The sequence below is a fragment of the Asparagus officinalis genome, chromosome 3 (genome assembly GCF_001876935.1).
Source record: "Asparagus officinalis chromosome 3, Aspof.V1, whole genome shotgun sequence".
In the NCBI taxonomy this organism is placed as follows: Eukaryota; Viridiplantae; Streptophyta; class Magnoliopsida; order Asparagales; family Asparagaceae; genus Asparagus; species Asparagus officinalis.
The window spans coordinates 52,230,481-52,245,689 of record NC_033796.1 but is presented as its reverse complement, the minus strand read 5'-3'; the positions used below and the strand labels follow the sequence as shown (position 1 = coordinate 52,245,689).

The following is a 15,209-nucleotide window of genomic DNA, read 5'->3' as shown; positions in this document are numbered from 1 at the left end:
ATCATCACCTTTCGCAATATTCACCTCATTGGCCTTTGGGCCCTTTTTCTTGCCATTCTCCTTCTCCTTGAGCTTCGGACAGTCTCTCTTCCAATGTCCATGCTCCTGGCAGAATGCACATTGGTTCTTTGCTAATTGGTGACGGTTTTTTAACTTTGACCTTTCTCTATTACCACCTTTCGGATATGGGCTTCTACCTCTCGTCGACAAGGTCTCTCCTGAAGTACTAGCGCGGGAAGTCTCTTTATCCTTCCTCCTCAAATCGTAATTTGTCAACGCGTTAGTTACTTCACTATAACTGATAGAAGATCTCCTATTTAACAAAGTGAGCACGAATGTATCATACTCCTCATCCGGTAAGGAGCCCAAAAGAATAATAGCCTTGTACTCATCTGTGATCTTCTCATCCACGTTCGCCAAGTCCGACAACAACTTAGTGTAGTTGTTCACATGAGCCGCAAGCGAGGTACCTCTGGACATCTGGAATCTGAATAACCTACGCAGCAAGTGCAACCGGTTCTCAACACTCTTCGCAAGGTACTTATTGTTGAGAATTTCCCACATCTTCATCGCAGACGTCACCCCAATCACATCATATTTCAGCTCCTGTTCCAAACAGGACCTGATCACCCCACAAGCGTTTCTATTCATCTTCTCTCATACCGCCTATTCATATTTAGGTGGTCTCTCGTGGACCATGATGGTCTCTTCCAAGTTTTGAGCATTGAGCGCATCCTGTACGTCGCTCATTCACAAACCAAAGTTGATTTTGCCATCATACTTCACCACACTAATCTTAGTGTTCTGAAAACCAACTTGTATTATACTCGCCATCGACTTGCTGTTTTCACCTTCTTCTCCCATTGCAAACTAACTCCAAATTGTAGAGAAAGAACAAATTTGACAGAATTAGGAACCACTGATGCGACATAAACATGTACCGAAAAGGTTGCAAGTGCACAATCGTGTCAAGTTATAGTATTTAAGATATCGATCCCACGAGGAAGGTGTTTTGTAGGAGAAAATATAAAATCGGTTCTTATGTTGTGTGTGTGACAAATAAGATTGGTGAGTGAATATGATTGTGAGGAGATTAAAAGAGTGAAAGTGGTGTGTAAGTAGGTGCAAAGTGTAAGTGAGAGTGGATGTAAAAGAGAATGAGTATGATCAATAAGGTGAGAAGGAAAAATGAATAAAATCAAGAAACAAATAAAAAAAAATCAAGAATGAAGAACAAAATTCTAGAATAAAAGAAAATGCAAGAAATTAAAGATGGTGGATTCAATTATAGATATGCGTAATCTAAAATTGAACCCACTTCTTAGAAAGGGACGATTCCCTAGAGGGTTCTAGCCTAAAGGTGAATCAAACAAAATAAAAATAAACAAAAAGAAAAACTAAACCCAAGAGGGTTCTAGCCTCAAGGTGAATAGTGTAAGAAATTAAAATCTAACTACAAAATAAATTGTAAAATCTAAACTATAAAATAAATTGCAAAAGAAAATAAATCTACTCTATAAAGCATGAAAATAAATCTAATTTAAGAAAATAAAATCTAAACTACAAGCATAGAAATAAATCTACACTAATAAGCAATAAAAAGGAAATAAAAGAGAAATGTAAACCTTCAAATAATTCTCCATCTTCATCTTCATCTTCATCATCCAACAAAGAGAAGAAGAGAAAAATTTAAAGTGGTAAAAAATTATTATTATTAATTGCAACAAAAAGTTACAATTTTGGAAGGTCTTCTCAATTAAGAGTAGCCCTCCTCTCCAAAAGGAGTTATAAAAATTTTCACACCCTTAACCCCTCACTCTTTACCCCTATTTATAGTAATCTTCAATGAATATGAGCCATTGGATTTGTCTTGAGCCCCAAGCAACAATCTCTACCTTTGAATTTGCTTTTTGTTCTTCTCTAGCCCAAACATAGGAGGCCCAATTGATTTATTTGATTTTCAAAAGAAAATCAAAATCCAATTAAGTCCGGTCCAATTCAAATGATTTTCAAAATTAAATAAAGAGCAGCTGGTCCATGAAGAATTCAAGAATGATTGATGGCCCATTCAATTATCTACAGCAACCGAAGAAAATATGAGCCAAGTCTGGCTCATGAGAGTTCTGTAGCAACCAAAGAAAATATGAGCCATTCATGTGATTTTCCAATGCAAATCTCCAAGTCCGGCCCATGCAATCCACATTTCATTTGAGAAAATCAACAACCGGCCCATCTTGCATCCATGAAGAAAATTCTGCAGCAAACAAGATTAAAAACTAAGTTCGATCTTCATTCTTAAAGAATTCATCTTTGGTTTTCGGCCCAATACTTGCATCCAAGCCCAGCAATCCAAGGTCCAGTCTTGATTTTCAAATTTTCAGCAAAGCCAACAGTCCGGTCCACTTGATCTTGAAAATGAAAATTTAAATCTCCACTCAAAGCTGTAGCAGCAAGTCCGATTTCCCAATTCAAATCCAGCAGCAACCACCATCTTCATGTTTCAATTGATTCCGGCCCATTGAAGAAAATTAAACTGCAGCAACCCAAAGTCAAGAGCACCGGTCCATGAAGTTTGCAGGCCCATGAAGTTTCATTTCTTTGAGAAAGAAAATGAACATAGCAGGTCCATTCATGATTATGCAGCACAAAGTCCGGGTCCGGTCCACTTTCATTTCTTGTGATTGAAATTCAAAACTGCAGCAATCAATATGTATTTGAATTTTGAAGTCCGGCCCACTTGCACACAATAAATCCCAAACCTTGAGAATAAAGAGGATTTGTGCTGGCTTATTTTTGTGGGCTTGTGCATTGTAACATGATATCTTGGAGATCATTTTCTTCACTTGCTCTTTGGGCTTCACTCATGGGCTTCTAAAATGCTACAAAATAGAGAAGAGATATTTTTTAGGGGTTTTTATATTTAATAATATTTATTTATATTTTCATTCAATTATGTGGAAACTAAGCTAACAACAATTATTAATGGTATATTTATTCATATAAAATAGATAATGAGGGTATAAAATTATAATAAAATGTGATTATCAAATACCCCCACACCTAAACTTTTGCTAGTCCTCTAGCAAAGAAAAAAAAAATCCTAATTCACTTTCGCAAGAATCGCGGTTGTATTTAGCGTATACAACAAGCCTTTGAACCCCTAGGTTAACCTAGTGGACGAGTTATAGTCTCGTGAGGGTTTGCAGTGAATATACCCACAAAATTCGGTCAACTTACCAAATTAAAAAAGTCAGTAAATAACTAAATTCACTTGATAACTTTTAGATAATCTAATTGGAGCCAGTTATCACTCAAGAAAATATTTTTATATATAACTCTAAGGTATATTTTTAAGAAAATCTTCTCATTGTAGCAATACAAAAGCAAGCTAAACTTAGAAATTTAATTTAAAAGTTTTGAAAAGAACATGCCAACTCTTTGTTTTAAATAATTTTCAAGTTGCTTGATTTAAAATATTTTCCAAGATAATATATATACAACTATAAAACATTTATTAGTTTTTTACTTAATTTTAATTTTTTTTAACTCTTTCTTCCATAGTGATTTTTTCTACTTTAACATGCTTTCTAAGTGACCATTTAACGAGTTTTGGGCCAATGGATCCCAACCCAAATGGGCTTAGGTCATTAAATATGGAAATACTCCTTGGGCTTAATTACTCGGTTAGCTTAGGCTTTATAAGATAGAATCATCTTGAATTCAAGAGTTTTTTCTTTCTTTCTTTTTGGTGCCCATTTTTCGCACTCTTCTTTTGCAATTTTTTTTATATGTATATATTTTTTGAAAATATGTAAATCAAGACACTTTGAAAAAATTATTTTTAACTCTAAGTTAAGTATGTAAAAATTTTATTATTTTAAATAAAAGTCTAAGTTAAGGCTTAAGTAAAGTATACTACTTTGAAAATCATTTCTTAAGAAATTTATTTAGAGTTATCATAAAAGATGAACTTAAGTAAATAACTAACTAGGGATTAGAAAATTTCAAATTTATCAAATAAATTAATTATTACATAACTCCATCAATTTGGCAAGTGATGATATTTTTATAATAATTTTTTTAAAAAAGAAAAAGGGGGAAAAACAAAATGTAACTAAAAATGTAAAATAAAGAGAAAAATAACTAATTCCCACCCCCACACCTAAATTTTGCATTGTCCTCAATGCAAACTCTATGATGCATAAAGTAAAGCAGATAAGAAGTGAAGCACTTATATTTGGTCGGCTGATAAAAATCTGTAATTACCTTTGGTCTGAGGAGGATGAAAAAAAAATTATTCTTTTTTTTTCTTTTTTTTTTTCTTTTTTTTAAACAACTGAACAAGAAACTCTCAAATGAGAGAAGAATAAATTCTTTTTATTATTCTGAAATAAACAAAATAATCAATGTAGAATGAAATATTCAACATGAAGAGTTCATGTTCTACATTGAATCCTACCTTATTGCTGAAAATTCTCCCACGGATGTTAAATAAATTCAACATGATATAATCAACAATGTGCTGAAATTCTAAGCATTCCGGGGTGTTCAATGATTTTTGTGGCAATGGAAGGTAGGTATTATTGGTGTCATGCATATTGGACTTAGATTCTTGATTTGTGAATGTTTGTTCTCTAACAACCAATTTTTCTTTAACAATTTTCTCAACCCCAAGATTCATGGTTGATGTGTAAAAATTTGGTTGTTGTTTATTTTCCAAAAATCTTAGTTCATCAAGAAAGAGTTTTTCAAAATTCAGTTCAAAACAGCAATTGTCCAACACAGTTTCTTTATTTTGACAAACCCGATCTGCTTCTCCTAATATTTTTAGCTCCTCACCGAAAATTTCCTCAAAACTTAGATCTGACTCTTCTTCTTCTTCCCCCGGTCTTTCCTGAATTGAATTATCAGGGGAAGAATGAATTGGGACAAAAATTTGGCTTAAAGGTGTTCTTTCCTGATTATCGACCTGTTTTCCTGACTGTAGTGCATTCATTTGAGTGTCCTTAGGATTGACCACGGGTTGACTCAAAATTTCTCCTTCCTCTTCTTCACTTATGGCACTAGCTAGTTGATCAATGTGGGTTTCTAATCTAGCTATAGCTTGAGTGTTAGAGCTAAGTATGAGTTCGATTGATTGCATAAAGGAGTTCATCGTGTAGGATGTTTGAGTTAACATATCCATGACTAGTGTGGAGGCCTTAATTATGATTTCAAAACCTTTTTCCAAAATATTGAGACGTTCATCATGATCTGTATCAAGAGGAGTGTGAGTTACAACTTGATGATGAGGAGACTGATTTTGATGTGACAAACTGGGTTGTTGAAATTGTGAATGAGAATTGAACGGATCAAAATATTAGTAGGATTCACCAAGTGATTTGAGCATCTTGATTTGGTACACACTTAAAAATATTTTTAAGGGCAAAACCCCATAATCAAGATAAGGTGAGGGATTTCATCACCCTTTCCTTAGCCCAAAAATCACTAATTCCTCACTACACCACCCAAGCCTAATAAAACTCATTAGACGTTGGCCCCTAAGGATTCGAGCTCAATAAGGAACAAGAAATCCTTAAGTGAACCGGTTTAAGTTTTCTCAGATTAGTTGGTGTCTAAGGCAATGTTTAGGGGTTGCGTAAAGCGCTCCGCAAGGAAAGATGTACTTAATTGATCTTTGATCACCCTCTAGTACTATCCTTACCTGGCTAATTACCTGGGTAAAATTTTGAACTTTTCACTGTAGGAGTTTTTGGTTAGGAGCTGGTCTAGTTGAGTTAGGCTAAACCCTAGAATTAAAAGCAACTAAAAAGGATGGAAAAGAAAAATCTTTTTTTTAATTAGGGTTAACAATCAAACAAATGAGAAGGGGAAATTTGTTTGAATTTATTATCTTGTTAGTAAATGTCAAAGTGGAGGATGAATTTTATTATGGTTAAAAAAAATAAAATCCTTTCTTTTTTTTTAAGTCCTAATTGTCTCTAATTGTGAAGAAGTAGCTAAATGGTGGAATTAAAAACTAAAAAGAGGACTTACCCGAAAGCAAATCTTCAAATCCTAGCTCTCCAATCCGTGATCTTCAAGCTCCAAGCGTTTCCTTCACAAAAAACACACAAGTTAAAGAACCAAAATAATTAAAACCTACTTAAACACGTTCCCCAGCAACGGCGCCAAAAACTTGATGCAGCATAAACATGTACCGAAAAGGTTGCAAGTGCACAACTGTGTCAAGTTATAGTATTTAAGATATCGATCCCACGAGGAAGGTATTTTGTAGGAGAAAATATAAAATCGGTTCTTATGTTGTGTGCGTGACAAATAAGATTGGTGAGTGAATATGATTGTGAAGAGATTGAAAGAGTGAAAGTGGTGTGTAAATAGGTGCAAAGTGTAAGTGAGAGTGGATGTAAAAGAGAATGAGTATGATTCAATAAGGTGAGAAGGAAAAATGAATAAAATCAAGAAACAAATAAAAAAAATCAAGAATGAAGAACAAAATTCTAGAATAAAAAAAATTGTAAGAAATTAAAGATGGTGGATTCAATTATAGATATGGGTAATCTAAAATTGAACCTACTTCTTAGAAAAGGGCGATTCCCTAGAGGGTTCTAGCCTAAAGGTGAATCAAACAAAATAAAAATAAACAAAAAGAAAAACTAAACCCAAGAGGGTTCTAGCCTCAAGGTGAATAGTACAAGAAATTAAAAAAACTACAAAATAAAATTATAAGAATTAAATACAAAAAAATAAATCTACTCTATAAGCATAAAATAAATCTAAGGCAAGAGGGTTCTAGCCTCTTGGCTATTTAACAAGAAAATAAAATCTAACTACAAGCATAGAAATAAATCTAAACTAATAAGCACTAAAAGAGAAAAAGAAAAGAAATGCAAACCTTCAAATAATTCTCCATCTTCATCTTCGTCTTCATCATCCAACAAAGAGAAGAAGAGAAAAATTTAAAGTGGTGAAAAAATTATTATTATTAATTTCAACAAAAAGTTATAATTTTGGAATGCCTTCTCAATTAAGAGTAGTCCTCCTCTCCAAAAGGAGTTACAAAAATTTTCACACCCTTAACCCCTCACTCTCTACCCCTATTTATAGTAATATTCAATGAATATGAGCCATTGGATTTGTCTTGAGCCCCAAGCAACAATCTCTACATTTGAATTTGCTTTTTGTTCTTCTCTAGCCCAAACATAGGAGGCCCAATTGATTTATTTGATTTTCAAAAGAAAATCAAAATCCAATTAATTTCGGTCCAATTCAAATGAATTTCAAAATTAAATCAAGAGCAGCTGGTCCATGAAGAATTCAAGAATGATTGATGGCCCATTCAATTATCTACAGCAACCGAAAAAAATATGAGCCAAGTCCGGCTCATGAGAGTTCTACAGCAATCAAAGAAAATATGAGCCATTCATGTGATTTTCCAATGCAAATCTCCAAGTCCGGTCCATGCAATCCACATTTCATTTGAGAAAATCAACAACCGACCCATCTTGCATCCATGAAGAAAATTCTGCAGCAAACAAGATTAAAAACTAAGTCTGGTCTTCATTCTTAAAGAATTCATCTTTGGTTTTCGGCCCAATCCTTGCATCAAGCCCAGCAATCCAAGGTCCAGTCTTGATTTTCAATTTTTCAGCAAAGCCAACAGTCTGGTCCACTTGATCTTGAAAATAAAAATTTAAATCTCCACTCAAAGCTGCAGCAGCAAGTCCGGTTTCCCAATTCAAATCCAGCAGCAACCACCATCTTCATGTTTCAATTGATTCCGGCCCATTGAAGAAAATTAAACTGCAGCAACCCAAAGTCAAGAGCATCGGTCCATGAAGTTTGCAGGCCCATGAAGTTTCATTTCTTTGAGAAAGAAAATGAACATAGCAGGTCCATTCATGATTATGCAGCACAAAGTCCGGGTCCGGTCCACTTTCATTTCTTGTGATTGAAATTCAAAACTGCAGCAATCAATATGTATTTGAATTTTGAAGTCCGGCCCACTTGCACACAATAAATCCCAAACCTTGAGAATAAAGAGGATTTGTGCTGGCTTATTTTTGTGGGCTTGTGCATTGTAACATGATATCTTGGAGATCATTTTCTTCACTTGCTCTTTGGGCTTCAATCATTTTCCTCTTTTAAGCTTTTGCTTCATGGGCTTCTAAAATGCTACAAAATAGAGAAGAGAGATTTTGAGGGGTTTTTATATTTAATAATATTTATTTATATTTATGTTCAATTATGTGGAAACTAAGCTAACAACAATTATTAATGGTATATTTATTCATGTAAAATAGATAATGAAGATATAAAATTGTAATAAAATATGATTATCAACCACCCAACTGAATCCTAGATCGGATTCCAAATAGATCTCCTATCCACACGAGCTCCAATGGCAACTCCTAATGTTATCTCCACCGAAGCCTAGAACTCCAAAAACCAAGCTTCACACAAGAATCTTCCTCCACCGAAAAAACCCTAGATCTGAAATTTGAGCTCTGATACCACTTGTTGCGCGCAGCGAAAATTTTGGCAGCGCTTCGACAGCACAACAAGAGAGTCAGGTCACAATAAGAATTCCCGTCTCACCAAGGAAATAAGAATCTGAAGCGAATATCTCAACAAAGTGAGATATCGGCTCTTCCTCTCATTAGTTCTAGGACTGACCTGTCGAGGGATCCTAAAAAGCTATTACAAATCACACAAAAGCAGTACAACCAATTTTTACGTGGTTCGACAAATTGCCTACGTTCACGGGGAGAGGATGGGGAGATTTCACTATATGGAAGAGAAATACAACGGGTTACAACTCACAAAATCACTCAAATATAACCCTAACCAAAGCTCTCTACTCCCTCACAATATCTCCCTCTCAAAGTGCTCAAAACAATGCTAATTCTCTCCTCCTCTTCTCTCCTTCAATTGTTCCATATATATAGAAATCCTAAAATCATAAACATACTAGGAATTCTAAACCAAAAGCCAAATCAAATTAGGAATCCTAATAACCTATTACCAAAATAAGTTAGGAATCCTAATAACCTCAGGAATCCTAATAACCTCATGTTACCAAAATAGATTAGGAATCCTATCCAACACCGATCACATCATTTGTTCTGATAACAGGCATATAAAAACACCAACCACCTCACAGTCCAGCTCCAAAGATGGGTTGCTTCGAGCATGAAAACCCTCTGCGCGCTTTAAATGGCCTACTTAACTCATCTAAATCAATCAAGGATTTTCTCCCCAGTCGAGAACAAGTTCCAGACTACAGTTCCAAGTTCCAACGATAGAGGTCTATAGAGACTTTGAAGACATCATCCCAAGAACCTGAAGGTCTTCACACGTCAGTATGTAAAAAGGTTTAGAAAAGAAAAAAATACTCATGGATCAGAAAGAGCGAGGATCTGACCGTGTTGCAAAATGTAGCATGTTGCTGCTGTCCTAAAGACACCAGCTAAAACTCCGGCAGTGTTTGAAAGGCCAAGCAGCACACCCTGCAAAGATTACAGAATCAGAACATTATAGCTCCTTAAAAAAGTTCCTTTTAGTGACGATAATTCATTTGTCAGCTAGTTATTCCAGTAAAAACTAGAAAAGATAGTGAATAGTTATACCAATTGTAGAAGTGAGTGGTATATGATGAGAATAACTCATACTCACAGCATAACGAGGTCCGATATCATGATCGTTGGAGTGTAGTCCAGACTATGAGAATGCATCAGTTCCCTATGTACAAGTTCATGTGTCAGAAGATCTCATGGTTTTTAGAGAAAATCATATAGGAGCAAGTGCCAAAGAGCTCCCTGAGTCTATGTGAAAACATTCTATATGGAAGTTACACAAACAATGGAAACAGATACAAGAGAATAGACATAGTTCCAAATCTAACAATCAAAATTAATGTAGAATATGTCTTAAAGGTAATATTCTACATTTCTATTGAAATCAAATATTGAGTTGTAGAAATTGGACGACAATATGTTGCTGAGGAAAACACAAATTAAATTATCAAGCACACATAATTGCAATGAGAATCCAATGATATTTGTACATTCTATAATGATCAGAGAGATAGTTTAGAAAGAACGTGTTTATTAGAGCTCAAGGGTAAAAATTGGTAGCTCGGTTGATAAAGTGATCCTCAAATTTCTCAAACAGTTAAAAAAAATCTAAAAAACAGAAAGGCAAATATCCTATCAATTTAAAAAATAATATTTTCAAGAAAAATTTAAAAAATCTAAAAAACAGAAAGGCAAATATCCTATCAATTTAAAAAATAATATTTTCAAGAAAAATTTGCAAATAAAAGAGAGTTTTGGGGTTTTTATATCCTATCAATTTAAAAAATAATATTTTCAAGAAAAATTTGCAAATAAAAGAGAGTTTTGGGGTTTTTATTCTATACTATTGGAAGAATTTATATTTGTGCTTCCCTCCATCAGGATTCCATCTGAAACATAAAGAAAAAGATTGCATTAAATTCAACAACAATATTTTTCAATTAGAATCAATTTTCAAGTTAAAATCACAATGCATCCCAAAATCATAATTCTCACTCGTATTCACAGAAAATACTTCTCCTGAATGATTTTTGGCAGTGGCCGAAAAATTTTGTTTCTAATTTCATTTAGAACTATTTGCAAGAAGATACAATTAGAATAAATTGATCTTAAACTCTCTACAAGATTTTGAGGGATGAAACTATATATTCAGATATCTAGGGCTAGAGATCAAAACTTATAGGCGAATTAGAGGGTTACCTTGTGATTGGACTCCGACGCGGAGGCCGATGCAGCGACGAGGAGGATGACGACGAAGAATCGAAAAAAATAATGCATCGTTGATTGAATTGGGGGAAAATGCCCTAGCTCAAAATTTTGCCTCTTTTTATTATTAATTTTTGATTTTTTGATTTTTTGGCAACAAATGAGAGATAGAACGAAGGACAGAGGGGAGAAAGAAGAAAACTTCTCGGAGATAGGGGCGGATAGGAGAGAGGGGGATCTTGGAGAAAGAAGAAAACAAAAGCAAAATCCTTGTCTGAGTTAGGATAGAGAGGTGATCTCTTTTGGGTTTACAGGGGGGATCTCGAGAGGGGAGTTTTTTGAATTTTGAAATCGATTAGGGGGAAGAACGTGGGTAGTAGGAGATGAAGGCAATAGGAGAGAGATGCGGGAAGGGAGGCAATAGAAGAGAGGGGAAATAATGACATGGCTCCTTTTGATTTGTCCACCTAAGATTTACTGTTCATCATAACTTTTTTGTTGTTCTCCTTTAGTTTATAAGTAGTATATATATATATATATATATATATATATATATATAATAGATCCAAAAAGCCAATTGCTTGCTTCTCAAAGAAATAGAATCATAGTGGGAATAGATTTCTATATGGTTGATTATGTCAGCAAATTAAATTCTAGTATATGTGGGATTCCTAATCAATAAGAATCTTTAATTGATCAAAATTATTTTCAAGTTAATTAGGTGTCAATGTCCTTTTGCAATTAAGACGTTGCATAAACCCATCTTTGGAGCTGGACTGTGGGGTGGTTAGTGTTTTTATATGCCTGTTATCAGAACAGATGATGTGACCAGATCCTCATTTATACAAAAGGAGCGAGTTCTCTAACACCTGACTAATTTCAAGAGCTTCCACTAGCTGAAGGGATAGCGGTAAAAGAGAATGCAAACCTCGCAGTATCGATCAATCTTGATTCTTAAAGCTTCAGAGCTACAGATAACCACACCATGTTTTTTGATGTATATTACTTGACTAATTGAGAGTCGTGATCAAGCAAAACATTACGATGTATATATGCATATACATCTAAAGGTAATGAGATTTGTAAATATACGCAATGCATAAATAAGACATCCTCACGCTTGCACGCGATTTTAGACACGGCAAGACTGCTGCATTTCTGCCATCGGAGCTCATAGGGGCCAAGCATTTTCAAGCCTTCATAAAATGTGTTTTAAAGCGTGTGGTCATTAGCGGAAAAGAAAGGAAGAGTTAGTCGCATGCATAAACCAGTTGGTTGGGGATGTCACATATACAAAAAAAAAAAAAAATGCGGCTGATGGATGCTATCATCTAAAAACACAGACCCGAGTGCTTTTGATCATCAGATTGCTGCTGTTGTACAAAGTACAAACTTGATCCCTCGTTGCTTCCAGCATTACAAGAGTGAGATTGCAGCAGATAATCCGGAGCTCTCCCAGACCTCAACCCCCTCCATAATCTCCCTGCTCAAAAACAGACGACCCCCCTCCGCCTTCCATCATCTTTATCCTCCCCCTCCTCGCATCCTCTTCCTACTCCAGCTGTGACCAAACCTCGAGCCCGTTCTCCTTACTCACAAACACCTACTTCTTGTAGCAATGCACCACGCACCCTCCTCCTCCTCCGTCGCTTTATAAAGTACTTTAAGGAGTTGTCCCATTTTTTATTCCTTTAAAAAAATAAAAATAAAAAAACTTTCATTAACTAGATTGAATTAAGGAGTTGTCTAATTATGAGTTTATGAGAGTAACTAACGAAACTAAAAGATTGAGAAATTACCTGAGGATGCCGAGAGATGATCCTTCTTCCTTGGCTTGAAAATTGGGTTTCATGAAGTTGGACTCAGGGATGCGTCCGTTCTTCGCTTGAGACTTGGGTTCAATTGCAATTTTTTTCAAAGATCGGCGAATGATATTTGGGATACGAAGATGGAGGAGGAATAGAAAGTAGCGGTTTCGGTTTTGGAGAAGATGAGAAAGGAGCGACGCTTTTGGGGAGGGAAACGTGGGCTTTTTTGCATCTAAGTCCTTGTTCTATTGAAATTTCAAATTAATGCCAAATCTTAATTGTTATTTTAGCATTTATTGCTAACTAGTGTGAGCACCGTGCAAAGCACGATATATATATATAGAGATTAATGGGTATCCTTGTCATAGGAGGGGATTTCCTCCTTGACGCCTCTAAAATCACATGATTGAGCGACATTGTGGATGATCCGCTCCGTTGAACTTGATCTACATATTCTAAAACCCCAACACACCAAGTTTGGGGTGAACCCGTCATCGTTTGACCCTTCATCCACTCGTATCAATTTTAACAGTTTTGAATGAATAGAACTTTTCACATGACTCGATGGAGGGTCAAACGACGACGGATTCACCCCAAACTTGGTGTGTTGGGGTTTTAGAATATGTAAATCAAGTTCAACGGAGCGGATCATCCACAATATCGCTCAATCATGTGATTTTAGAGGCGTCATAGGAGGAAATCCCCTCCTATGACAAGGATACCCATTAATCTCATATATAGAGATTAATGGGTATCCTTGTCATAGGAGGGGATTTCCTCCTTATATATATATATATAGAGAGAGAGAGAGAGCAATCTTCGGATGCGAAACATTTTCGCACAGCAACAGTGCGAAACTCGTTTTGTGCCGTTGGATTTAACGAACGGCAGATGAACCATTCCCAGACCCTCACCCCTATTAAGAAAATACAACAAACTCTCCATTGGTATCAGGCTGTTAAGAAAATACAACAAACTGAACCAAGGGTATATATATATATATAAGATGTGGGTTGTTAAGAAAATACAACAAACTCTCCATTGGTTCAGTTTGTTAAGAAAATACAACAACAGACTTGCATGTTCTTCTCATCATTCACAACAAACTCGCAGCAAACTCAAAACAGCAAGCTCAAGGCAACAAACACTTTTCAGCAAACTCAAAAGATATTAGGGAAACAATTTTTCAGCAAACTCAGAAAATACAACAAACTAATATGTTGCTCTCCCTTCTTCGTTCCATCACAAAGAAACAGAGGATGAGAGCTCTCCCTTACTACTCTTAAAATGCCTCGAGCAGCTCTCAACACTGGTCTCCTTGCATTGATCAAGAATATTTTCGTAGAGCTACTCACTGCAAACAGAAGTTTACGGCATTAGATTCTGATATTTGGCCTACAAAAACTTAAGCTTAGCTAAACAAGAACCTAGATGAACAATACCCCATCGAAAAATTATTTAACTTATCAAGAGGGTATATTGACACGACTTGCATCTTCAGGTAATACTGGTTTCAACTGTCAAGAAAGGGATAAACTCATGCTCAACTTCAGACAATCATGAACAGAAAAAGTCAGTTTAAATGATCATATACAAAAAAAAGAGAGTCAATATTTGAAAATTTCAAGATATATAATCACCTGATCAACAAAACCCATCAAACAAAACCCACACCTTTCCCATCAGTAACATACCAATTCCCCCAAAAACACAAAATTTAACAATAAAAATCGAGTAGGATACATCACCTGAGGCGCATACAAAGTCCCCTGCGCTCCATTAACCTCAATAACCCATCTTCACAATTATTTAGAAGAACAATCAATCAATTTTCGCAGGATTCAACTCGAACTCACACGTCTTTGTAATTCATGTTTTACGACCATCTACATTATCATTATTGAGAATTCAGATCCAGTAAATAGCCTTTTTACGTTGGGAAAATTGGAAATGAAAGTTTGAACTGTTGAATTAGAATTTAAGAGAAAAAATGGCGGAGTTGAAGTTTCCCTAAATCAAGCAAGAAATAAAAAACGCCTAAAACATCAAAATTTCAACATCAAAAAACCCTAAATCAAGCAAGAAATAAAAAACGCACCTGATTCAAGACTCTCTCTTGTCGTGGCGGAGTGGTCGCTGGGGTTGGGATCGGGGTCAGAACCGGAGATGGGGTTCGCGTCGTGGCGGACTGGTCGCTGAGGTCGTTGGGTCGGGGTCGGAACCGCAGTTGGGGTTCGTGTCATGGCGGAGTGGTCGCTGGGGTTGGGGTCGGGGTCGGGTCTGGCTAAATGGCGGAGGAGGAGATCGCCAATGGCAGATGATCGGCGGCGGTGCTTGGGGTCACGAGGAAGAGAGGGAGAGGGAGGAGGCGAGAGAATGGGGAGAGAGGGAGGAGGGTTTGGGGGCACAGAGGAAATGAATAGGTCGTACAGTGGGAATAGGGGTGAGGGTCTGGGAATGGTTCATCTGCTGTTAGTTAAATCCAACGGCACAAAACGAGTTTCGCACTGTTGTTGTGCGAAAATGTTTCGCATCCGAAGATATATATATGTATAGATGTATATATATATGTATATATGTATATATATATGTATATATGTATATATGTATATATGTATAT

At 35.8% G+C, this 15,209-nt stretch overlaps 2 long non-coding RNA genes across 3 annotated transcripts; both read right to left on the bottom strand.

Moving 5' to 3' along the window:
* On the bottom strand, window positions 9,053-12,881 carry LOC109832279. Its single transcript, XR_002244680.1, has 5 exons — window positions 12,581-12,881; window positions 12,127-12,470; window positions 9,676-9,741; window positions 9,425-9,509; window positions 9,053-9,342 (listed from the first exon to the last, which is right to left on the bottom strand). It is a non-coding gene; the product is annotated as an uncharacterized LOC109832279 (long non-coding RNA).
* LOC109834118 lies at window positions 13,567-14,869 on the bottom strand. 2 transcript variants are annotated; one of them, XR_002245454.1, is made up of 3 exons: window positions 14,688-14,869; window positions 14,032-14,475; window positions 13,567-13,943 (listed from the first exon to the last, which is right to left on the bottom strand). It is a non-coding gene; the product is annotated as an uncharacterized LOC109834118 (long non-coding RNA). The 2 variants fall into 2 exon arrangements; XR_002245453.1 differs by having other exon boundaries at window positions 13,567-14,475.